This window comes from Papio anubis, chromosome 3 (assembly GCF_008728515.1).
Source record: "Papio anubis isolate 15944 chromosome 3, Panubis1.0, whole genome shotgun sequence".
In the NCBI taxonomy this organism is placed as follows: Eukaryota; Metazoa; Chordata; class Mammalia; order Primates; family Cercopithecidae; genus Papio; species Papio anubis.
In genome coordinates, this window is record NC_044978.1 from 98,722,528 (window position 1) to 98,748,851 (window position 26,324).

General features: G+C 39.1%; 1 long non-coding RNA gene across 1 annotated transcript; it reads right to left on the minus strand.

Annotated features, from left to right (window-relative positions):
- Positions 1-12,149: 12,149 nt before the first annotated feature.
- Positions 12,150-19,929, minus strand: LOC108585994. Its single transcript, XR_001902636.3, has 2 exons — positions 18,547-19,929; positions 12,150-12,265 (listed from the first exon to the last, which is right to left on the minus strand). It is a non-coding gene; the product is annotated as an uncharacterized LOC108585994 (long non-coding RNA).
- Positions 19,930-26,324: the final 6,395 nt, after the last annotated feature.

Sequence of the window (26,324 nt, forward strand, 5' to 3'; positions counted from 1 at the left end):
CAGGAGAATGCAGATGAGTAAAGCTGGCTGACTAAAGCACAATAGGCAATGACAGGTATTGCAGCAAATTCGGGAACACAAACTACTAAGAGTGGGGTAGGGATGAGGAAGCAATAAACTCCTTAGCTGCCACTTATGGTTGCCTAAAAGAGATTTCAGTCTTCTGATTTTTCAAAGAATCCCAAAATCCTGATTTTATATAAAGCCTTCTAATTTGTTTAAGACTGTTGGCTAATTCATATTTAAATTACTCTGGACAAACCAAACAAAATAGTTATATTCATCAAATTTTAGCCCTCTGCATAACAGTTTGCAAAATCTATTTAGCTATTCGGTAAGTTCCATCTTTTTACAAAGTATAGTTATTATTGTCACAAAGGACTCCCATCATAGTCTATAACTTGTGAGAAAGATAAGATTCATCAGGAAGAGTGGTATAATGGGATTGCTTTAATTGTCATAAACCACCTGGAGCAATTGTTTCTAAAGTAACCAGCCAACTGGATATTGCATTTTGATGGAATATTAGGTCATGGAGATTGATGCTGGCTTATGAACCCATAAGTTCTTAGTAATGGAATAAAGATGAAGTATTCTGCACTGTTATAAATCTAGTCTTTACATTGTGTAGCTGGACAAAACATTGTGTATTTGAGAATATAACATTCCATTCCATTCTGATTGGAAAAAAGTAACATATAATGTTCATTTTAGAAAATGTGAAAAACACAAAAAAGGTGAAAAACACAATAATCATTCTGAACTCTCCTGTTCAGAGATAATATCAACAGTCGAGTGTGGTTCCTTTGAGCCTTTTTTTTCAGTCGTAGAATAATTTTTTATAGATGGGTCTCATCTCAAAGTAATGTGAGGTTTTTAAAGAATTTGATTATAGTATGAATATAGACTCAAATTGAAGAAGTTCAATTCTGCCTGGTTCAAAGCCATTTAAAGTGATTTTCATGTTTTCAGATTAGTATAGTATATGCACTTTTTAATTGCTTGAAGTGGCATTTTTTCCCTTTCTCCTCGCTTCCAGTTTTCCAACATTGCTTTTTAGCATTAAACTAAATTTTTCATATACATGTTTAAGTTAAATTTTGTGAGATTCTTTTGAGACTCTCTTAACAACTGTTTTTGCTCTGCAAAACAAAAGTAATTCAGAAAGGGTCCTGGAAAGGACATCTTTCTTATGGGAGATAATAAAAAGTTTGAGGGATGATTTTTTCCAGTGTATAAGTTAATTCTCCAGACAGTAAGGCGTTTGGTGGAGCTGTGTTTGTCCTCTCAATAGACCCTTGAATGTGCAGGTTTCTTTTCTTTTCTTTTCTTCTCTTTTCTTTTCTTTTTTCTTTTCTTTTCTTTTCTTTTTCTTTCTTTTCTTTCTTTCTTTTTTTTTTTTTTTTTTGACAGATTCTTGCTCTGTTGCCCAGGCTGGAATGCAATGGCATGACTTCAGCTCCCTGCAACCTCTGCTTCCTGGGTTCAAGCAATTCTCCTGCCTCAGCCTCCCAAATGTTTCTGGGACTACAGGTGCTCACCATCACACCCTGGCTAATTTTTGTATTTTAGTATTAGAGATGGGGGTTTACATGCATGTTGGCCAGTCTGGTCTCAGGCCTCCTGACCTCAGGTCATCCGCCGCCCTCGGCCTTCAAAGTGCTGGGATTATAGGCAAGAGCCACCGCGCCTGGCCGAACATTGCAAGTATTGATGAAGTAGAAAACTAATCTACTAAATGAGACCTTAGCAGCCGAAGATTCTGAACAGTCCTGCAGTAAATGCTGTTTTGTCTTACCCTAATCCATTCCTCTCTTTCTGTTTCCTAAAAAAACCCTAATTTTTGATCCGATGTATATCTAATCCTACTTACTCTAAGCCAGTCTCCTGTTGACTATGATTATTGGTCCAGGGTAGATGAGACCTATGGCGGCACAATCTGACAGATGTGAGGATTTTATTCCATGGCTGGGGAAAAGTTTATCTCAGTCAAGTTTACTCAAACAAGGGAACAAGTAACCCAGACCTGCCATTAGCAACCAAAGAGCAACCCAGAGTGAACTTGGCATAGGCTAAAGCTGAAGCAGAAGACAGCAGAGTGAAAACATGCCCAGAGTCTGGATCTGTGAGTTACCATGGAGTCTCAGAACATACTGCATCCGAGGCCTGTCCAACTACAGTCTCCCAGCTATGCAAGATATTACCCTTCCTTATTGTTTTACTCTGCATCAATACTGCCACTTATAGCCTAAAGCGTCTTAACTGGTACAAGTTCTACAAGGCACAATTTCTTTTAAGCTTCTAGGTGTTATAACTAGTTTTGTATTATTCAGAAGTTAAACTGACAGAAACAGTTCTATATTTTTGCTATGGCGAATCATGATAAACAAGAGTATACTAGTTTTAGACAATTTACTTTTAAGAGATTCACCACCAACAGGGTGAATTTTACTATAGGTAAATTCTAAATTAAATCTGATGTAAAAGATATGTTTTAAAATATCACTACCAAGAAAATTGTCTGTGTATCAATTAGGATTGTGTTTAACTTGTTCCATAATGGCATCACTCAGGCTCTTTCTCTTTCAGTTCTGCCATCCTTAATACGCTTGATTCAGCCCTGGCGCCAAATTAGGAGAACTCTCAAGAACAAGGAAAACTGAGCAAATGAAGGGTCTGCTAGCTAAGATGAAAAGCAAGGGGAGAGATGACTTTTATGTAGGCAAGAAAGAGGGGGTCTACCACAATCAGTCTTGAGTTGACTCCAACTTCACTCCAATTTTCTAAATCTCTGTGCATACATCTCCAGTAACACTAAATCTAATTATATTATTACCATTATTGCCATCATACAAAGATCTCAAATCACATACTTAAAAATCAGGGAAATAATACACTTAAAAGATAAATGCATTAAAATCATGGAATCCTGGAAAATCGCATCAATTTCTTTGTTACATCTTGAAGAGCTGACGTATACCAAGCTTAGAGTCACCTAAAATCCTGGTCTTCTAAAATAAAAGTTGTCATAAATTCACGACTCCTCTCAAATCTTTGTTTCACCATTTTGAAGGTCCAATCTTCTTGATGAGATTAACTACCTCCTATAAGCATGTGTAACTCTCTAAAATACCCACAACACAGATGAAATCTTATTTATTTAGTTCAGTTATATAAATTAAGAATAAACCCACGAGTCACAATATGAACAAATCCCAAAAACATGCTGAGTGAAAGAAACCCAACAGAAGAGAGTCCATACTGTATGGATCCAATCTTAAGTCCAAGAACAGACAAAATTAATATATGAAGATAATAATCAGAAGAGTTGGTGGTGGGAAGGGCTAACTTCGAAAGGACAAAGGAACTTCTGGAAAGATGAGAATATTCTGTGCTTTATTCTGGGTGTTTGTTATATGGGTATATGCAATCATCAGAAGTCATCAAACTGAACACTTAAGATCTACACATTTTAACTTATGTTAATTATATGTCAATAAGAACATTAAAAATAATATATTCACACACTCCTCAAAAGATAACACAAATTGTGGCATATCCATTACTGAAATACTATGCAGCTTTGAAAAAAGAATGTGGCAGATCTGTCTGTACTGAAATAGGATAATCTCTAATACAAGCCTTTAAGTTAAAAAAGTAAGATATGCAATAGTATGTAGATCTGCTGTCATTTGTGTTTTTAAAAAAAGAGGAGAAGAATACACTAAGACATGTATGTTTGTACACCTACAGAAATAGTCTAGATGATACACAGGCACTGGTATCAGTTGTTATCTCTGGGGACAGAATCAGTAGGGTGAAAGTGGGGTATATGGAGTGAAAGGGTGGAGGGAGACTGAATTTTTTCACTGTAATGTTTTTAAAGAAAAATGTGCCAGGCATAGTGGCTCACGCCTGTAATCCCAGCACTTTGGGAGGCCGAGGAGGGTGGATCACCTGTGGTCAGGAGTTCAAGACCAGCCTGGCCAACACGGGGAAACCCTGACTCTACTAAAAAAACAGAAATTAGCTGGGCATGGTGGGTGCCTCTAATCCCAGCTACTTGGGAGGCTGAGGCAGGAGAATCACTTGAACCTGGGAGACAGAGGTTGCAGTGAGCCGACATGGTGCCACTCCAGCCTGGGCAACAGAGCAAGACTCCATCTCAAAGAAAAAAAAAAGGAAAAAGGAACATTAATTTAATATGTTGGGGTACATAATATTGGGCTATACATGTTGGGGTATAATTACATGTGTTTAAGTTACTGGTACAGACCATTGTCGGATGTTGTAATAATCCTTGGAGGATGACAGCCAGGTGCAGGACAGATCTACTGGAATTATCTGTGGGGTTGTGTCCATGTCAGCCCTGCCATGGTAAATTTGATTATTACGAGTTGAGTATTCCTTATCCGAAATGCTTGGGCCCAGAAGTGTTTTGGATTTTGCATTTTTTCAGATTTTGAAATATTTGCATATACATAATGAGATATCTTGGGGATGAGACACAAGTCTAAATAAAAAATTCATTTTGGTTTTGTACATACCTTATCCAGATAGCCTGAAGGTAATTTTATACAATATTTTTAATCACTTTGTGCATGAAACAAAGTTTGTGTACATTGAACCATCAGAGAGCAAAGGTGTCACCATCTCAGCCACTTATGTGGACAATCTGTGGTTGTTTGGGATCCCCAACAATCACTCCTGACTCTGAATTTATACACTACTGATTAGTCATTTTCTTACATTTACTCACACATAAGTACTTAGTAAAAAACGTGATATAGCATTCATACAGCGGGAAAATAACATGTTTGGGGTAACTAGGCAGCACGGTAACCTTGCCAGAATACCTGCATCAGCTATGAAACAGCAAGAACAAATAATGACAGATGTTCGGTCTCCACCTATGATTCTGGTTTGTGTTTCAATTAAAAGTTTACTGCACATTCTGATTTATGTCTTTAGGTGAGAAGAAACGTCAGAAGCAATTGAGAGAACAGGAAGTTCTCTAGAGGTGAGGAAGCATTCTGCTGGGTGGCTTTTTTAAGTGACTGGGAGGGTCTTTTTCCTTCGGGATGCTGGATACACTGTGCTGTGCACCTGTGTTTTAACTGCAGCCCGTCACTTGCGGTCAGGTGTGGAATTTCCCGCTTGTGGTAGTGCTCAAAATGTTTCAGATTTTGGAGCATTTCGGATTTCAGATTTTCAGTTAGGTATGTTCAGCCTGTACTACGTCTGGAGCTGAAGGAAGTTCTTTTCACCATCTGCCAGGTGGTATAAATATCATTCTAGCTAAAAGTCCCTGGTCTCCTAGGCATCCCTCCTTCTAACTCTGGTCTTATACTTTGAGACAGCTAAGTCCTTAGTATACCAGTGAGTAAAGCACCTGGATGACATAAATGTCCAATGTGTGTTTGGGTAAACACAAGGCTTAAAAACATAAGGCTTATAAAAAAGAACCTAGTACTTTTTTTCCCCAAGCATGTTTATTTGACGAAAGTTAGCTTTTCATGGCCAGGCACGGTGGCTCACGCCTGTAATCCCAGCACTTTGGGAGGCTGAAGAAGGTGGATCACCTGAGGTCAGGAGTTCGAGACCAGCCTGCTCAACATGGTGAAACCCCATCTCTACTAAAAATACAAGAATTACCCAGGCATGGTGGTGGGTGCCTGTAATCCCAGCTACCTGGGAGGCTAAGGCAGAAGAATCGCCTGAACCTGGGAGGTGGAGGTTGCAGTAAGCCGAGATCATGCCACTGCACTGCATCCTGGGTGACAGAGCAAGACCCCGTCTCAAAAAAAAAAAAAAAAAAAAAAATCAGCATTTCTTGTTCTGGGGTGGCAAATCCTCTTCACTCTGGAGTAAAAGGTCCCTTTTATCTCAAAAGCAACCCTTGGTGATGAATGAGAGCAACCAAGAGAAACTGCCATCACCAGTTAGGAAGTATCAGGTGATTGTTCATTTTCTGTGGTGCACAGCTGATCTTTATTGCTGCTGTTGGGCCAGGGTATGTTTGACAAGGACTCATTTCCTTGTATATTTTAGAACTATTAAAATATGTTCCATGTGCATATATGCTACCTATTTCAATAAAATCATTAAATTAAAAAGAGTAAAGATACAGAGCAAACAGGAGGTTAAGAAGAAGCAAAAGCTATTTGCAGCAACTAAGAAGGTCCCGACATTAACGTGGAGTGAGCATTGTCCACCTGGCCTGCCAATCAGCCCTCTTTAGGACAGATGCACCTAGAGTTCTGTTCATCCACACTTGTCAGTTAGCACTTACCATAGCCACTTTGTTCTTTTTTCAGACTGAGAAGATTCTCTCACACAAGGCACCCCTCTCCAGCCCTCCTTGAGATCTTGATTCACTTTCTCTGTGCATATGGTTTAACTTCACATCTACCCTGGAAGTGATCTTGAGAGGAGGCACCTGGTCTTATATATTTTTTGGAACCCATCCCTCACAAATAACTGGCTGCTGAATAAATATTTGATCATTAAAGTAAGTAACTAATACATGTGAAGGTTCTGTTGATCTCAATATGTAAAATAATTGCTAATGATCATGTGAGACAATGGTGACTCCAAACAAATTCCAGCCAATCCAGATTTTTTAAAATTGTTGCTTTTCTATGTGAATATTATATTAACGTGACTTGCTTATAAAATACATTGTCCTCAAAATTTGTAAGTATAATATGCACAAATCAAATCCTGTTTTCAGTGCTCCAGGGGCTCATTATTTAAAACAGTATATCTCACTGTTTTTTCCTTAAAAATTGATATTATACTCCCATCAGTAACAGCATAATTTTTTGATATGAATAACCATAGTATAATTAATCTGTTTTCTAAATTCAAAAGTCTAGGTCATACATTTCCTAAAGCAAGCCTCAAGTGTGCCTGGATTAACACCAAAATGACTTTTTTTCTGGGTCACACACTCAAATCCTAACTTAGTCTCTCTTTTTATTTTGATTATTGGATGTCAGTGAATGCAATTATTAAAGGGGACAGGACACAGGATTATAAAAGACAAAGGAATAATCTTAGAATATTAAAAAAGTGGAGGCCCACGAGCTTTATATAACAATGAGGGGAAAAGAAAGACTGTCCCTGGGAGAAAAGAGGTCACTTACCCAGGAAGTACAGGAAGGCAAGTGGGCTGGAGAGGGGACTCAGAGAACAGAAACTGAACAAGCTCTTGTATCAACATTGAAATAAGAAGAAAGTAGTGAGGAGCTGTTTGAGAATCAGGCTAGATGAGGGCTGATTGTCCATTTCTGAATATTGAAGGAGAATCTTGAATTTGAGGGTTTTTTTTTTCCTCAAATACGACACATCTTTGCCTAGAAAACTAGTTGTAGGGGACAGTGGTCCCGTGGAGGTAGAGAGAGAGCTATATCTGCAGTTGTCTGCTCCCAGAACAAATAAAACGTCCTAATGTCCACTATGTCCAAGTTGGTTCATTAATGACTTCATTGGCTTTTATTTTTGTTTTTTTGTTGTTGTTTAAAAAGCAGGGTATTTTTTGCTTGTTTCTTGCTTTCTTGTTTGTTTGCTGCGTGTGTACATTGAATAATTGATCTGAAGCGTTAGGACAAACCATTTCCTAGCCCCCTGCTTGTATCTGTTTATAAGGAAGCAGCTTCCTCCAAATGGTTCCTGTGTCTACTGGCAAAGCTGGCCTGACCTCCATCTCGCTCTCTAGTACTGACACAGGATCCAGGGGGCAGAAGAGGGAGAGTAGCCACTAGCTGTTTTCCCTGTTTGTTGTTTCTCTCTCCTACTGGGATGTGAGCTCCATGTGGGCAGGGATTGCTGTTTGTTTTGCACTAGTACATATATTTCTAGCTCCTGACACAGTGCTCGGCACATAGTGGGCACCTGATAAATATTTGAATTATGAACAAATGCATAAATCGGTTGCAAACCTGACAGCTTGCTCTCTGGAAGCAATGGCAGGATTTCAGGGAGAGGGTGGTGGAGAGTGTCAAGCACTGTACTAGGCTCCTTACATGAGATATCCGTTGTTGAGAATTCACTTCAGCTAATTTGGTCATTTGACAGTTACTGGTTATTCTGGTATTAGTCTCCTCTGGCCATTAAGATGGATAAAAAGCCATAAATCCCCTCTCCTCTAACCTCCCTGCAATATACCATGTACCATCTAGTAAGGTGATGTGTTACAATGAAAGCATATCCTGGACCAAGTTCTTTGTTTTTTGTTTTTGTTTTTTTGAGATGGAGTTTCTCTCTCATTGCCCAGGCTGGAGTGCAATGGTGCTATCTTAGCTCACAGCAACCTCTACCTGCCAGGTTCAAGTGATTCTCCTGCCTCAGTGTCCTGAGGCGCTGGAATTACAGGCACACGACCCCATGCCCAGCCAAGCTCTTTTTAAAGTACAAACGTTTATTAGCAGACGGGCACAAAAACAATCATACAGGCACAAAAACAATCATACAGGCTGTTCTTGTAAGCTTGGAAAAACTCACTATTTGTCTCAGAATTTCTGACCACACCTTTCATGAGAAGCTCACTCAGTCTTTGCCTGACATTCTGAATGGTGGTTCAGCCAATGCTCCCAATACATGGGAGAAACAGAGCTCTCTCTGAGCTATGAGGTGAGCGCAAGACCAAACAGTTCAGGATGGATATGCAGCTCTGAAGGTGCCAGATTCTCACCCCTTCCAGCAAGGGCAGTAGGGCCTGCTGAAACTTTCTAGTCAGTGACATATCTTGAGCAACACGAATGTCACCAATGGGGGAAAAAAAAGTGTTATATCTCTTATACCAGCTAACAAACCTTCTGGTGTGTATTCTGTTAATGGATATTTGAAATACTTAAACAGCCACCTCTGGGGGTAGATTCCTGATTGGGTTTTTTAAATACCGAGTAACCAATAACCACCTCCCTTTTCTCACTCCTTCCCCTCACTGCAGGAAAAAGTTAACTTACACATACACATAGGCTCATATGAAGGTACTGTAGATGACCACATAGACCCATTCAATTCTCACAACCTTTGTGGAGTAAAAATAAGAAGAGAAAATACCTAGAAAGCATTTATGACATGCTCAGCCTTGTTTAAGGAGTTGTATACTAATTTAACCTTTGCATCAACTCCACACCATTATTGCCCTGATTTTACAGAGAAAAAAGGGAAAGCCCAGAGAATTGAAGGAACACATCCAAGGTCATGCTGCTGCTAAGTGGTCAGGACCACGATTGTAACCTGTTGTTGAGTTTCGGAGCCCACACTCCAAACCTCTCTATTCTGCTATGTTTTCTTCTGAAAATAAGAATTATTGGAATATTAGGTATTCCACATCCCCAACTCTTCTTTATCTCTTTTATTCTTCAAAAGCAAGGATCTAACATTCCTGGAGGCAAATGTGTTCACTGATAGTCCCCACAGAAGTTGAAGGCACTCAGCAACAGTTCGGGAGAATTTATGCATGGGTGCCATTCAGGAACAATCGAAATTTCTAAAGATCACATTATCTTTTTCATTCCAAATAGAATTTGATTTTTGAGCCTCAGGGGAAGAAATAATATTCTCAGAATTCCTTTACCACCTTTCAAAATAGAAAAATATCAAAACTTCAGGCTGGCTAAATGTAGTGACTAAAATGGGAATATTTGGTATATTTGGAAAGTAACAACTAACTCAGAGACAACTTTCTACTTTCTCATGCTGAAATTAGCTACCAAGAAACATCACTAGGACTCCAGTGACTCATTACTGTTGAGGAGATAAGAATGTGGGCTTTGGAGTCATCAAGATAGAGTTGGAAATTCAGCTTCACCACTAAATGTGCCTCTTCATGCAAGCTACTGCACCTCTCTAAGCCTCAGTTCTTCATTCATGAAATGGGGATGATGTGTTTGTAGTTCCTAACAGACTGTTAGTGGTAGTGGATTCTTACAGGTCTGCAGCAATCTTGATTCTTGCCTCAAGTTTTGTTGAGAGGTTGTGTGGTTGGTTTCTGACCTTCTTAAATTACAAATAGTAGCACAGGTATATAAAATGTAGGCTAGCTACAGCATAGCCAAAGCCCAGGAGCTCATTAATTAGCCTCATTTGACCCAGCAAATAACCTTGATAGAGGTTTCATTGAGGCTTGATGATAGCACTGCAAGAGGCTGTTTATCAGAAGCGTGTCAATCCTCATACTTGGTTGCACTGGTTCCAGCACTGGGGACAACAAAGCTGATCAACATGGGCTTCATAGATTCAACAAGGTGGTCTCTGGTGTTTGCCTTTCCTTGGTCACATTGCAGTTCCAGTTCCTAGTGAGAAGGGTCTGAATGCTGTCCTTTCCTGCTATCTGCTTTGCTGTTTGCTTGCCACTTGAGAAATGATGGGAGCTAGTGCTGTGACCTCCAGCTCTTTGCAATGTAATTGAGTCTATAAAACCATGAGTCACCAGGACCACGTGAGCTACAGAAAGCTCACATAGTCCAGGTATATAAAATGTAGACTAGCTAAAGCATAGCCAAAGGCAAGCCTTAGAGCAGGAGTGAAAGTTTATTAAAAAGTATTAGAGTAGGAATGAAAGGAAGTAAAGTATGCTTGGAAGAGGGCCAAGCAGGAGAGCTGAGAAATCAAAGTACCCTGTTTGACCTTTGACTTGGGGTTTCATACATTAGCGTGCTTTTGGGGTGTTGTATCCATTCTCCCTTGATTCTTCCCTTGAGGCAGGCTGTCTGCATGTGCAGTGGCCTGCCAGTACTTGGGAGGAGCCACATGTGCAGTGTGTTTACTGAAACTGTGCACATGCTCACCTGAGGCATTCTTCCCTTATCAGTCAAGTGTTTCTATATACTAGTTATCATATACCAGTTAAACTCCACCATTTTGCCTCTTAGTGCAGATGCTCAAGCCCACTCACCCAACTCCTAAGATCCTATCAGCAAGTTTCTGATCACTAACTTTAGGTGTTTTCTATTTACTGGGAGACTGCCTTTCCCTGGCACTGGCTGTGACCAATTGTTATTTTAGAGAGCTAGTTTTCACAGCCACCTGACCATCATGTGGTGGTTGTCTGACATTTCTGGGATCAGGGGCGCCTCTCCTACCCTGTGCATGTTTGCCTCACTACCTACTATAACAAGATCATAATATAATTGCAGTAATTATTAGGATGTTTATTATTCCAGGGAAATTTGTATTTAGTCAAGCCTCCTGAGAACAAACAGCCAGAAGAGCCACAAAATCAAGGATTTCCCTGACTTTGCAAACTGCCCTCCATAGAAAGCCACTCCCAGCCTGGCTTTAGTATACATATTTTGAGAGCCCAGCTTATTGTTGTATAATCACTCAGTGTAGCTGGGTAGGAAGTTGGTCTATGACCCAGGCAAGTTCCATGTAACTTGCTTTAGGTAATCAGACAGGGGAAGCCAAAGTCAAGTTGTTCTCTTTGGCTGGCCCTTCCATCTCATGTAAAGATGTCACTTTAAATAGCTCAAGGGCTGCTCTGTGGATGTAAGAAGTAGACCTCCAGTTCAGGAAGCAGAACCACAACCAGCTGGTAAGGATTTTCCCAGGGACGGATATGGACTCAATGGAATAGGAGGTAGTGACTTCTCTGTTACTGGAGGCATTCGAGGAAACCAGTGATTACAGGCCAAGATGGGTGGAGAGGACATTCTTGCCTTGGGGAAACATGGAGTCGATAATGATGGGAATGTTAATAAAACATGGTTTCTATTTATTGAAGCCATATGTCAGCATTATGCTAGGTAGTTCACATATTTTAGTTCATTTAATCCTCACAGGAATCTCTCCAATTCTATACTATTATGTTTTTCACACATCATTAAACAAAAACTCAGAGGGGTTAAGTAATTTACCAAATCTCACACAACTGGAATGATCAACGTTGAAGTTTTGAACGAGAGCCTATGCTATTATACCACCTCCCAAAATGATTTTAAAACTTTCTTTTTTGGAAACAGATCTCTTATACTACACACCAGTTTATAAAGTGCCAGAGTTATGTTGTATTAAAATATATTTATTTTACAATTTCAAATACATATTTACCTGTTATAAAGTCATTCGTAAGAATAATTACTGAAGATGAATAATTGATACCTGAAATTATAAATGACAGATATCATTTAATATCAATCTTAATATTCAAATTATATTTTTATTTTGTTTTGGCCCACAGTATTGCAAATGGTACAGTGTTTTCGCTGTCCTCGTTGATATTTCTGGGCAGTCTTCAGTTGAACTGATTCAGAAGCTGGAGAGAAGATCAGCAGGACATTTTGTTCGAAGTCTGAATCATTAACAATATCTAACAACCACACGCCCGTCTTATCATAATCCAGAAGTCAGACTAGAAGTACCCAAAGCTTACAGAAACTGCCAGAACCATCTATGATATGATATTATCATCACATGGCAGTTACTCACTCAACAAATACTCTTTCGGAGAGGCAGTGGAACATGTTGGTTACAAGCACAAGCTTTGACATGAAGCAGCTCAACTCTACCACCAACCAGCAGATTGACCGTGGGCAAAATTCTGAACCTTTTCCAGACTTATTTTTTTCATTGGTAAAGTGGAAATTGTCATGAACAGCTACTAAATTCTTTTGGGTAGATAGAGGTAACTTCTAATAGGTAGAAGTAGGTCTCTCCCACGGCATCCTGAACACAGGAAGTATGTTAAAATGACCAGGTTCTGCTATATACACTAGCACTTACTACATAATCATTCTATCTTATTTTATGTGAGCTCAGTGAATTGCCAACCCTCTGCCCTTCTAGGTACTTTGACTGTACCTTGCATGAACGTTTTACTTGAGGCTGGTGTAGCACTAGTCTGGCAGCAGGTTCAGCTAAACTTCTAGTTGGTCAGGTAACATAATCCTCCATTCAATCTCTTACACCCAGAAGTAACTGGAATCCTAAGCACAGATTACTATTTGAAGGGTGTAGGCTATTGGGCTAGTTAGGTTCTTATTTCCTATATATTCCAGATCAGGAGTGCCTATTCAATATTTCCAGTCAATTCACTCCTGCTTGAACACTATTCATTTCCTCAATGAAGTGTCATTTCTATATCCATAATGCTAATTAGAAAAACTTCTGGTGTTGATCAGAAATAAAGACAGTTATGAATTTGAATTATGGATATGATTTATGGATTAGAATCTTTGAAATGTGAACTAACTCCATAGATCATATATTTTTATTTAAGATACTGCAAGTGTTAACTGCTAGCCCTTAGGGTAGAGAGATTAAAGTTAGTACATACTACACTGAAGTATTTTTAAGTGAATTACAAATAATATAACAGGGGGAAAATTCTCATAAGAATGTTGTGAGAATTAATAATAGCTTATTTTCTGAATGTTTTCTAGTGCCAAGTACTATAGTCAGGTAATCAAGTGCATATTCTGATTTAATCATTATAAAAACACCATGAGGGAGACAATATTATTAAATGAATTATGAGTAAATAAGCAAATAAATGTCACTATTTAGTTAGCATTCTTCCCAGTGCATGATAAACATGCAATAAATGGTAACTATTCTTATTTTGCAGATCTGAAGATTATGTCATGATAACAAACTGTTAGCAGCAGCTGGGCCTTGTCTGACACTTAAATGAACATGACACATGCTAAGTTGACGTCAAATGCTTCCCTTTAAAATTTGGGTGAATGTGGGTGAGCCTGAATTTTATAAAGGCCTGTTCAGACCTTTTTAATCAATGGCATATATCTATTAAATGCAAATACATTCACAGAGATGACACAGGTTTCTCTTTTTTTCTTTTTTTTTTTTTTTGAGACAAGAGTTTTTTTCTGTCACCCAGGATGGAGTGCAGTGGCACGATCTCAGCTCACTGCAACCTCCACCTCCCGGGTTCAAGGGATTCTCCTGCCTCAGCCTCCTGAGTAGTTGGGATTACAGGCACGTGCCACCACGCCTGGCTAATTTTTGTATTTTTAGTAGAGACAGTTTCATCATGTTGGCCAGACTGATCTCGAGCTCCTGACCTCCAGTGATCCGCTGCTGGCCTCGGCCTCCCAAAGTGCTGGGATTACAGGTCTGAGCCACTGCACCCGGCTGACAGATGTTTCGTTCTGAGGTCTATACAAATGGAACTAACCCACAGCATGTATTGTGTTGACAGTCTCTAATGTGTTAAATTTGCCATAGTGCACATTTGGATGTATGTGTAATTTTTGTAAGTCTCAGGGTATTTTATGTTTACAAATATTTGAAAAATGAAAGATGAATCAAACATTTGTGGAGTCCCTGAAGCACTTCCCTCCATGAGGTCCCAGTTTGATAACCATTGGCCTAAATGACTGGCTGGCATCCAGCACTCATTGCAGTATTACAATCCTATCATTCAATTATTGCTAAAAGCAAAAATCTAAGATCTGCAAAAGCCCAGTCTCCTAACCAATGAACAAAATCCAGCTACCCTTTATTTTAAATTCCAATCAATGTAGAGAACATGATGAGAAAGATGATTCATTATGGTTGTCACTAATATTTTGTTCTCATTGAATAAACATGATTATTTGCCATTTGCTAGTCAGTTTTCTCTCTTCTTTTAAGGCTTTGTGTGTGTGTGGCTTTAAACACTAAAGAAATGTCATAAAGTTTCCTGATCTCTACTTTTGAAGGAGTCATATGCTTCTGCCTCACAAGACTGGCCACAGTCTCACGATGCGAAAAACACGCTTAGCCACAGGGCTTCTAATTGCAGATCAGAAACTTCCAGGTTTGAGGCCAACACTTTCAGTAGCCTCCTGACGGGTTGACTTGTCTTCTCTTCATTCTTTTTCTGGAACTGGAAATCGTAATTCTTCCCTTCTTGAATTGGAGTAGGCCACTAGGGTAACAGGAATGAGTGAAGCCGATAGAAATAACTTCCTTAAGGGGAGTGTAGACATCAGTGTAAAAAAAAAAAAAAAAAGAGAGAGAGAGTGGGGATAGCTTCAAACAGCCACAGAGTGGGCACTCTCCCAAAGGCAGAGCAGGTAACAAACTCTTTAAAGAGTCTGGCTTTATAGCTGGGTCTCTGGAGGGGATTAAAAACTAAAAAGCATGGACTTCATGACACAGTATGTCTAGATACAGAAGACACAGAGATAGCAAAACGCTAAAGGCAACCAGAGCATCCAAAAAGAAAAGCTAATTCAAAACTACAGCTATAATTACCGAGATTAAAAGAGTAAATGCCCTTCTTAAATTTTCAGAGGAAGGTTGCTAAAATCACTTAATTTAAAATAAAGCATACCTCTGATGTGAAAACATGCAAGTCTGGAAGCAAAGAAAGGTAATATAATTAATTTTTTGATCAAATTTTGAATGAAGGGAAATATTTTGTATTTGTTTGTCAAACTTGCAAACATTAACAAGCAATTAATGACTCCTAAATTCAACAAAGTTATTACCAAACTAATGAAGGCAATCATAGCCAAGATCCAGTTAGTCAACCCAAAGATGGAAAAGACTGAGTTAGCTAAATGAAGTCAGATGATGAATTAAAAAAATATATAAATTTTAAAACCCACCACTTTAATTAATGGAGAAATTAAGAAAACTGCTACTAACTCCTGTGACTTTCTGTCACCTCAGGCCATCTCTGCTCTCCTTCTTGTCTGTTGATTGTCTAACTTCGATTACAAGGCACTGAGGCAGGACACATCTCATGGCCTCATTCCATGTTGAGCATTTCCTTGGCATTAAATGGAGTATATTCTGTGGTTCATTAGTTCGTTCATCCAGCAAACGACTACTAAATGCATATTGAGAGCAAAGCATTGATTTGAGTTTGCTAGTTATACAAAGAGAAAAAGATATGAACCCTGCCCTTGGAGGAATTAACAGTCCAGTGTATAAAAATAATTACAATATAATATGCATAGATACACAATAATAATTACAATGCTGAGGACCTTTGAAAAAGGTGTAATAGGAGGTGAGAAATGAAGGGAAGGAGGCTGAAGCCTCCTGTAGAGAAGGTCGGGCTTCAGCTGAGAGTTAGGGGCTGAGAAGAAGAGGTTAGCTGTGAGAATTAGGGGTGCTGTGGACTCCCTGAAGCCTACTGGGTCATATAGAACTCAAGTGCAATTTTGCTAAACAATCACTGCTCTCACTGAAGAAGTTTCAGGCAGGTGAGAGTTAGCTACTCCTCCATTCTTACCACAATGAAAGCAAGGTTCAGGAAAAAAAAAAAAATCTGCCAAATATAAGATATTTATTAAAGAAACAGTCATTGACAAGGAAGCACAAGACAGTTCCTGCTCTGTCGGTTAGATGAACTGGCAGCTCTCTGTCCTTTTGTGTGCTTTGTGTGCTCAAATCACCCCTGTGCTGTCCAGTAGACAGAACTACATTCCAGAGGCAGGATTCTGTCAGAATTGGAGCTGGCATCAGGCAACCATAAATCCTTCTAATCCAAAGGTTGGACATGGAACTATTTAGGGACTCAGCTTCAAGTGCTATCCCTAAGAGTGAAAATCTCCTAATTCTTAGACTCTGTGCATATGAGAGTAAAAAAAAGTCTCTGCAATATTTTAGCCAATCCACATTTTAATATCTTTAATTTCAACCATAAAAGCCCACGGTAAAAATCTGTCTTGCTATATAAGAAGCCATCGTTACACCAATGAAAAAACATGTCAGACATTTGCTATGTTGATTTGAACAACCTTGAATGTTGATCAAGATCTAACTAACACAAACTAACACAGGAACAGAAAACCAAATACTGTACCTTCTCACTTATTAGTGGGAACTAAATGATGAGAACACGTGGACACGTAGAAAGGAACAACACACACTGGGGCCTATCGGAGGGTGGAGGGTGGGTGGAGAAAGACGATCAGAAAAAATAACTAATGGGTACTAGGCTTAATACCTGGGTGATGAAATAATCTGTACAACAAACCCCCATGACACAAGTTTACCTATGTAACAAACCTGCACATGTGCCCCTGAACTTAAAATAAAAGTTAAAAAAAAGAATCTAGCTAACAGAAGCACTTGCAGACTGTCTAGGGCTCCACTGTCCCATACGGTAGCCACTAGCTATATGTGGCTATTGAGTGCTTCAGCTATTGAGTGTGGCTATTGAATTGTTTTCAATTCAACAAGTTGAATTGAGATGTTCTGTAAGTGTAAGATATACATCAGAATTTTCAACACTTAGTACAAAGCAACAAAAAATGTAAAATATCTAATTAATCATTTTATATCGGTTACATGTTGAAATAATATTTTCTATATATTGGATTAAATAAAATGTATATAAGAATCCATTTCACCTGGATTTTACCTTTTATAATGTGGTTGCTGTTCTAGGCTCTAGATCATGGAATTTCAAATTAGAGTGCTTGCCGGTATTTTCTTGACCTTGCATTCCCAGTGAAAATGCCATTAGCCTTAGGTATGGTTGATGTAGATTAACCTAAGTAGCATACCCGTAACATCAAACTGTGTATGTCAAAGTGTTTTAAAGTAAATTCATTTATTTACTTATTAATTGCCTAATAAGATGGATAAAATCTGTACTGTCATGGGGATTTATGTTCTCTCTGGGGTAGACAGAAAGAAATAACTGAATAACAAAAAGTCATAAAATCATCAGTGTGGTGCAGGGAGAGAAATGGTGTGATGTGTTAAAGAGTGGCTGGACAGCTTCTCTAAGTTGAAGAGTCAGAGAAGGCCTCTCTGAGGGGATGACATTTCAAATGACATCTGAATGACATGAAGGAGTCAGACATACAATGATGAGGTTTGTTGGCAGTGGGTGGGGAGGGATTGTTCTAGGCTGGGGAAACAAGCTAGATTTTCTAGCTTGTTTCACAAGTTCAAATGTGGGAATGAACTTGGCTTGACAAGAAAGAGAATAATGCATAAAGATGTTAAAACCATGACATTCAATGAAATCTGCTAGAGAGGGAAGATGAATATAGGAGCCCTCTAGGGCTTCTCCTTCATTTAGTTTCAAGCCCTAGAGGGCCCCCATATTTAGGGGTTGAGTGGATAAGAAGGTATCCACAAAAGGAAAGAGGGATCAGGGAATCCACTGTGGGCTGTCACAGAAGTCAGGAGCTGACACTGTTTCAAGAGGAACAAGTTGTTCTGTTGAAAGTGTATTGCTGAAGGGCTGGGCGCAGTGGCTCACACCTGTAATCCCAGCACTTTGGGAGGCCGAGGTGGGCGGATTACCTGAGGTTGGGAGTTCGAGACCAGACTGACCAATATGGTGAAACCCCATCTTTACTAAAAAAAAAAAAAAAAAAAAAAGAAAGAAATACAAAAATTAGTCTGGATGTGGTGGAACGTGCCTGTAATCCCAGCTACTCAGGAGGCTGAGGCAGGAGTATTGCTTGAACCCAGGAGGCAGAGGTTGCAGTGAGCTGACATTGTGCCACCGCACTCCAGCCTGGGTGATAGAGGGAGACCCTGTCTCAAAAAAAAAAAAAAAAAAAAAACATGTTTCAGAAGGGTTGGGTGAGTTGGGCGAGTAAGACAGTAATTACTGACCTCAACTGATTGGGAGCCATTGGACATGTAGCACAAGCCATCTCACCTGGGCACTGGGAATGGAATTCAATTAGGAATCGGTTGAGAATAGAACATGCAGCAATAAGTGGAGACAAAAGTTCTAGTCAGCCCGTTCAAGCAGTTTTTCTGTGATGGGAGAGGACCATGTTGAGCCTGAGGAGCAACAGGAATGGATGAATGTAGGTAATATTGAGTGTGTTATTGCTGGTAGAGGTAAGGGTGAGAGTAGATGGACAACATCACAAGGAAACTTTGACCTTGTGACCTCACAGTAGTTTCCCTCCCCTCTATTGTAACACAAGAGGGGAGGGAAACTACTGAAAGATATTAAGCAGAGGAACACAGTGATCATGTACAAGAAGAAACAGGAAGATGAGAAAGAACAATAGGGAGCTTTGATTAACAGACAGGGGTCAGGCGCGGTGTGGTAGCTCACGCCTATAATCCCATCACTTTGGTAGGCCAAGGCAGAAGGATCTGTTGGGCCCAAAAGTTCAGGACCAGCCTGGGCAACATAATGAGAACCTGACTTTACTTTAAAAAACAAACAAACAAACAAAAAAACAATAAAAGAGGCAGGGGTTGTCCTTGTACATTTCCCCCATCATGGGTTCTACAGACCTCATGGAAAGTTTTCGAAGAAGTTAGTTCAGGAGAGAGAACAGGGAAGACATCCTTAGTAGAAGCAAACCAACTTACCAAAAACCAATTCACTCAAAGTCAATTCACCAAAATTCACTTTGCCAAATTATCAATTCACTTAAGTCATCAAACTTTTCATTAGCCAAAAGTTGTTTTGGTGGAATTCACAGAAAGCTAATTTGCTGAAAGCTAAATTGCTAAAAACCAAATCACTGAATGGCCAGATCCCCAAATTATCCATTCATTAGCAACTCTGTATCATAAAGTTTATAGTTAAAATGGTAAAGGGACAAAGGATATGGACAGGGAATTCACAGACAGAAAGCCCTGAGAGCCAAAAAGCATATAAAGAGATGTTCCAATTCACAAGTAATGAAATCAATGCAATTGAAAAAACACTGAAATTTGACTTTAAATACATCAAGATGGCAAATACTATACCGAAAGATAATACTAAATATTGGCAAGTAACACTAGTTGCAATCCCTGGGCAACAGAGTCTCAGCACAAGCTTAGCATGCAAGACATGTATTAGTAAGCACCAGTGGGAGAAACATCTAAGGAAGGGTGTGGGAGGAAATAGTACAAGCGCTTCAATGCTGTCTCAAAGAAAGCCCAGTCATCCTAACAGGCATGAGGTGATATCTCTTGGTGGCTTTGATTTGCAGTTCTTGATGATGAGTGATGTTGACCACCTGTTCAAATATAACTATTGGCCATTTGTATATCTTCTTTGGAGAAATGTCTGTTCAGATCCTTTGCCCATTTTTTTTGTTGGGTTTTTTTTTTTTCTTGCTATTGAGTTGAGCTCCTTGTCTAGTTTGGATATTAACCCCTTACTAGACGTATGGTTTGCAAATATTGTCTCTTCACTCCTGAAAGAATGACTATTATCAAAAACATAACAAGTGTTGGCAAGAATGTGGAAAAAAATCCTTGTACACTGTTCGTGGGAATGTAAATTGGTACAAGCATTATGGAAAACAGTATGGAAGTACTTCAAAAAATTAAAAATAGAACTACCATATGTTCCAGCAATCTCACTTCTGGGTACATATCCAAAGGAATTGAAATCAGCATGTCCAAGAGATATCTGCATACCCATGTTCACTGCAGCATTATTCACAATAGCCAAGATATGGAAACAACCTAAGTGACTGTCGACAGATGAATGGATAAGAATATACAATGGAATGTTATTCAGCCTTTAAAAAAAAAAAAAGGAAATCCTGGCATTTACAACAAATGGATGAACCTGGAGGACATTATGCTAAGTGAGATAAGCCAGACACAGAAAGGCAAATACTGCAGGGTCTCACTCACATGTGGAATCTTAGAAAGTCAACTCCTAGGAGCAGAGAGTAGAGTGGGGTTGCCAGGGACTGGAGGGCAGGAGAAATGAGATGTTGATTAAAAGGAATAAAGCTTTAGTTATGCATGATGAGTAAGTTGTAGAAACCTAATGTACAGCATGGTGACTATGGCTAATAATAGTGTATACTTGAAATTTGTTGAGAGTAGCTCTGAAGTGTTCTCACCACACACACACACACACACACACACAAAAGGTAACTATGTAAGGTGATGGATATGTCTATTAGCTTGATTGTAATTATTTCACAATGTACACATTTATCAAAACAAAATGTAAACACCTTAAATTTATTTAATTTTTAATTGCCAATCACACCTCAATAAAGCTGGGGAAAAAAAGAAAAAGAAAGCTTCCTCTAGCCCCCCAGGAGGACTGAAGCTGTGTGGCCCCTCAAAGTTGACCCATGATGAGATGAACTGGTTAGACATACCCTTTCAATGAGATGGCCAGCTACTGACTAATACGGGCAGTGCATGATGGAAGGCATGACTCTAAGCAAGGTCATTTTCTCCAACTGAGAACATTCCCAAAAGGGCTACCACTGATGACTATTCCAGCACTGGAGGACCAAGTTCATCTCTGAAGGTGAATCTGAGATTCATGCAAGTGTAGGGTTGGATGTTGTCTTTATTTTAAAATTTTGTTTTCTGGCTGTATTTAGGTGTAATTGTTATACAAAAACACTGCACATAGTTAATGTATACCATTTGATGAGTTTGGACATATGTATAAACTTGTGTTACCATGATCATAATCAAAGTAATGAACACATCCATCATCTCCAACAGTTTCCTGTGTCCCTTTGATGTTGTTTTTTCTCTTCATTTAAAATTTTGATTTTATTGTTCACATCAAAATGTTTTTGTATGAATTTCAATTTTAAAAATATTACATTAAAATATTATTTAACTTGATCACTAAGTCTTTTGGCTCTCCCTTAAATTTTCCCTCACTCCTCTCATCCTAATCCCAGCCCTGCTCCTGGTAGTTACGTGAGCTAGCTAGACATTCAGGAAAGCAAGCCAGCAGTACTTAGTGACATTGTATGTGAATATGCCCTATGATGCAGCAATCCACCTCCTGGGTGTGTAGAGAAACCATCTCATCTGTCTATAAGGGGATGTGGGTGTGCATCTAAAGATTGTTATGGAACCAGGGACGGTGGCTCATGCCTGTAATCTCAGCATTTTGGGAGGTCAAGGTGGGTGGATCACTTGAAGTCAGGAGTTTGAGAGCAGCCTGACCAACATGGTGAAACCCTGTCTCTACTAAAAATAAAAAATTAGCCTGGCACGGTGGCGCACACCTGTAATCCCAGCTACTTGGGAGGCTGAGGCAGGAGAATCACTTGAACCTGGGAGGCGGAGGTTGCAGTGAGCCGAGATTGCACCATTGTACTCCAGCTTGGGCAACAAGAGCAAAACTCTGTCACAAAAAAAATAATGACTGGGCGCAGTGGCTCACACCTGTAATCCCAACACTTTGGCAGGCTGAGGCAGGCGGATCACGAGCTCAGGAGTTCAAGCCAGCCTGGCCAAGATGGTGGAACCCTGTCTCTACTAAGCAAACTACAAAAATTAGCCAGGTGCAGTGGCAGGTGCCTGTAATTCCAACTACTCAGGAGGACAAGGCAGGAGAATTGCTTGAGCCCAAGAGGCAGAGGTTGCAGTGAGCCGAAATCAGGCCACTGCACTCTAGCCTAGGAGAGAGAGTGAGACTCTGTCTCAAAAATTAATTAATTAATTAATAATAATAAATAAATAAAAATTGTTATGGTAGAGGAGAGAAGGAGAGCTGAAGACAATTTAGGAAGCCATCTTTAGGAGATGAATAGTAAAATGGGTTGGATGCATTCTATGGAATACTAAGCAGTAGTCCAGGGTGATAAAAGAAAACCTTCAGCCAAATTTTAAAAAGTTTAATTGAGCAATGAACAATTCATGAATCAGGCAGCCCCCAGAACCACAGCAGATTCTCTGAGACTCCAGGGATGCCTTGTAGTCACAACAAATTTATAGACAAAAAAGGGAAAGTGATGTACAGGAATTGGAAGTGAAGTACAGAAACAGTGAGATTGGTTACAGCTTGGCGTTTGCCTTATTTGAACGCAGTTTGAACGTTCAGCAGTCTATAAGTGGTTGAAGTATGACCGCAGGGATTGGCCAACACTCAGTCATTGTTACAGGTGCGTACTATTAAGTTAGGTTTTCAATTTTGACTTACTGTTAAGCTAGGTTACAGTTCATCCACAAGGACTCAATATAGAAGCACAGAGTCCTTCTCAGGCCATATTTAGTTTGCTTAACAAGTTTCCTCTTTTGGTCATTTTCTCAATTTTGAGAGATTGACCAAAATCTTAGTTATTGACATTACTATCACTGTCATAAATGTACTTATGTGGTTTTGAAACCCACTGGGAAACAGTAGAACAGTGGGTTTTACAAGGAAGGAATAAAGACTGAATAGAGGGTACTTCCTTTTGCTGGGACATCCTGTTTACAGGAGAAAAACAAAACCTGGTCTGTTCTGGGACCTATGTGTTTTCTTAAAGCCTTGATTTGATTATGTCACATTTAGCACAAGTGACTCCACGTTATCTTGGTTTGGTTTGTTGGGGCCTCGTGCATGAGCTCAGTCCAAAATAATTGCCTCCAATAATTTTGTTTTTTAAAAATTCCCCCTTTTTGGCCAGGTTCTCACTAGGTGAGAGTGTGACCAAAACTTAGGGCCTTAGCGCCACTCTCAGTTACCATATTTTGGGTTTCCGGTGTCAGCACATCATTTATAGGTTACAGTGTTCTCATGGTCGCACATTTCTTTCATCCTTTATCATTCCAGTTGAAAAGAGACCATTTGATATTCTAGAGATGGTTGCATGTGAACAGTGAAAATCTTTGAAAGAATACGGTGCACCAGGGAGACTATCATTACGACTATTGGGAGGATAATACCAACAGTTTGGAATATGCTCCTTACCCAGGGTCCCCATAAACAAAACCATGTCAAATAAAATAGATTAAAGAATGAGCTAGATGAAGAGTCTACTTGTTTGACCAAGTGGTCTTTTCATTAATTCCCTACAACTGAATTCGTATAATCTACATTTGGTGTATTTCTCCAAAGGTCAAAAGTGTCAGTAGCTTCACAGGTACTTTTCTGTTTAGTCAATTCCATTATTTAGCATAACTTTCACAAGAGAATTTAAAGTCTGTTGTGTAAGGATAGCCTTTAATGTAGAATTTGCTGTAGAGCCTATTGTGAGGGTGACGTTTCTAATTATTGCCTATTTGATTGTAAACCATGGAAAAAGGACCTAACAAATGATATCCTTCTATAAGAGTGAAAGCCTCCTGCTAATGTTCTCTTTAATTGATGAGGAATTTTGACAGATTATGAGGCAATGTATGTACTACCAAAGTCTCTCGCCTACACTGGGCCTTCATCTTTTATCTATTAAAGTATACGGTTATTCATGTATAAAGATGGCTGCAAAATCCTTCACAAACAAAAGTATACCCCATAAGTGCACATATTAGACTCCTTTTTCATTTTGATTGTTCATAGAGGCATAACAAGGAAAAAATATTCAAAGATAAGAGTCCATGAGCAAGTAGAAGTTTTTTTTTTTTTTTTTGAGACGGATCTCTCGCCTTCTTGTCGCCCAGGCTGGATGCAGTGGCCGGATCCTGCCCACTGCAAGCCCGCCTCCCAGGTTCACGCTTATCTCCTGTCTGCTCTAGCCTCCCTATAGCTGACTATGGGGCTCACCACCTCGGGGCCTCAAGCAAAGGCTAGTTTTACTTTTTAGTAGAGACGGGGTTTCACCGTGTCAGCCAGGATGGTCTCGATCTCCTGACCTCGTGATCCGCCCGTCTCGGCCTCCCAAAGTGCTGGGATTACAGGCTTGAGCCACCGTGCCCGGCCGATAGTAGAAGTCTTGATCAGTGATCTTGGGAAAAGCTGTTCACATCAGGGATGCCATCTTCTTCTGGGGAGAAACTTTCCTGGTTACTTTTACCTTAAGGGTTCCAATGGGTGTACACTTCCGGGACTGTGGAGGGTCCCTTCTCAGTTGTGAGATTATGAACCCAAAGCTCAAGGCTCCAAAGTTTTGCTGTAGGGTGGGTGGCAAGGACAATCTTTCTCTGATGTTCTTAGAAGATCCAATTTCAGGCTCTAGATTGTAAAGGGATTATCCTCAGTGAACCATAAAAAGCTCTCTTTACCTTGTGAAAATACACTATAGCATAATAATCTGCTGTTATAACATTAGTCCTCTTGCATGGGAAAGCTTTTATACACCCAGAAAACATGCATTGAAAATGACAATTGAATGAAATCCCTATATAAATGTTTAAATGGACCATCAAGTAGCCAAATGTACCTGAACCTCTGATTGTCTTCCCAGGAATATGTAACCAAACATTTGTTTCAAACTATTTCTGCAATTTATAAGTCACCACATCAATGTATTCAATTTGGATTATTTTATCTTTGTCATGACGAGTCATGGAATGCAGAACCTTTAGTAACAAAAGCTTTAAGCACTCAGGAAGGACAAGGCGACTGTCTTGGTTCTTCATGAGTCCATGCTTAACCTTGGACTTATGTCCTCTTGAATACCAGTTGTTTCTCCAATGTAGGTGCATAGCACTGATAACTAATGGGTTATCAGAGGTAATTTGACTTAGACCATGGAGTTCATTCAAGCTGTATGTTTAAATGACGTTAGTATTGGCTGATTTAGCATGATAATCTAGAGCTTGATTTTGAAAGGTCTGTTAAATAGCAAAGGTTTAAAACGTTGAATACTACAAAATAGAATTTTAGGTTACCATAAGTCATTCATTTAGCTGAAACGATAACTCAAAAATTTTTTAAAGGAAAAATACTATTCTGATAGAGAGGAGACACAGCTTTCTAAATAGGACAGTGGAGATAGCAAGAAGCCAACTGACTCTGTCTCCTTTCTTTCCCTTCCCCCCCTTTTTCTTTTGTAGTTTACTTAAAAGGTAAACAAAAACCTTTCATTATCTTTTACTATTACATAAAAATTATTTTTGAAAGAGAAAACCAAATTTTATATTTCCATTGCTGTATTTTTAATGATAAAGCTAGTTTTTTAATAACATTTTACAAGTCTATCAAGTTTACTTAGTTTGACCGTAAGGTAAGATTTTTATAAACCTTTTATAACCCTTTACATTTTTTTTTTCAGAGCAGAACAATGTTTTAAGAAAACTCTGTTATACTTTTATTCCAATGTCCAATTTATGGAAAAAAACTGAATAATTCCATTTTAACTTTAGCCAATATGTCCGCACACATAATTTTTTACAATTAATTTTTTAAAAACCTTCCACAACTTGTTCAAACCTTTAGCTTTATTTAATTTAAAACAATCTTTTAACCCTCTAACCTAGGCAAAAATTTACATTCCGATACCTTCTTACAATCTCTTACAAAAATACATTTTATTCTCCTTACATACCTTATTTTTTCAGCAGTCTCAATTGCATATTACAATGTTAACTCTTAGAGACTTTTACTTTTGGTGAAAACCTTGGTAATTAAGGGATTTTAATTAGGTACTAGATGGGGAGCCTAGGACTCAGACAGAAGTGCACATAAGGTTTGACTCTTTCCATCATCTAACTCCACATGTCCCAGGCCTTACCTAGCTCTAAAATAGGCAAGCTGTACAGTTAAGAGTCATAGTGGCATGCTATAAAGCATTTAG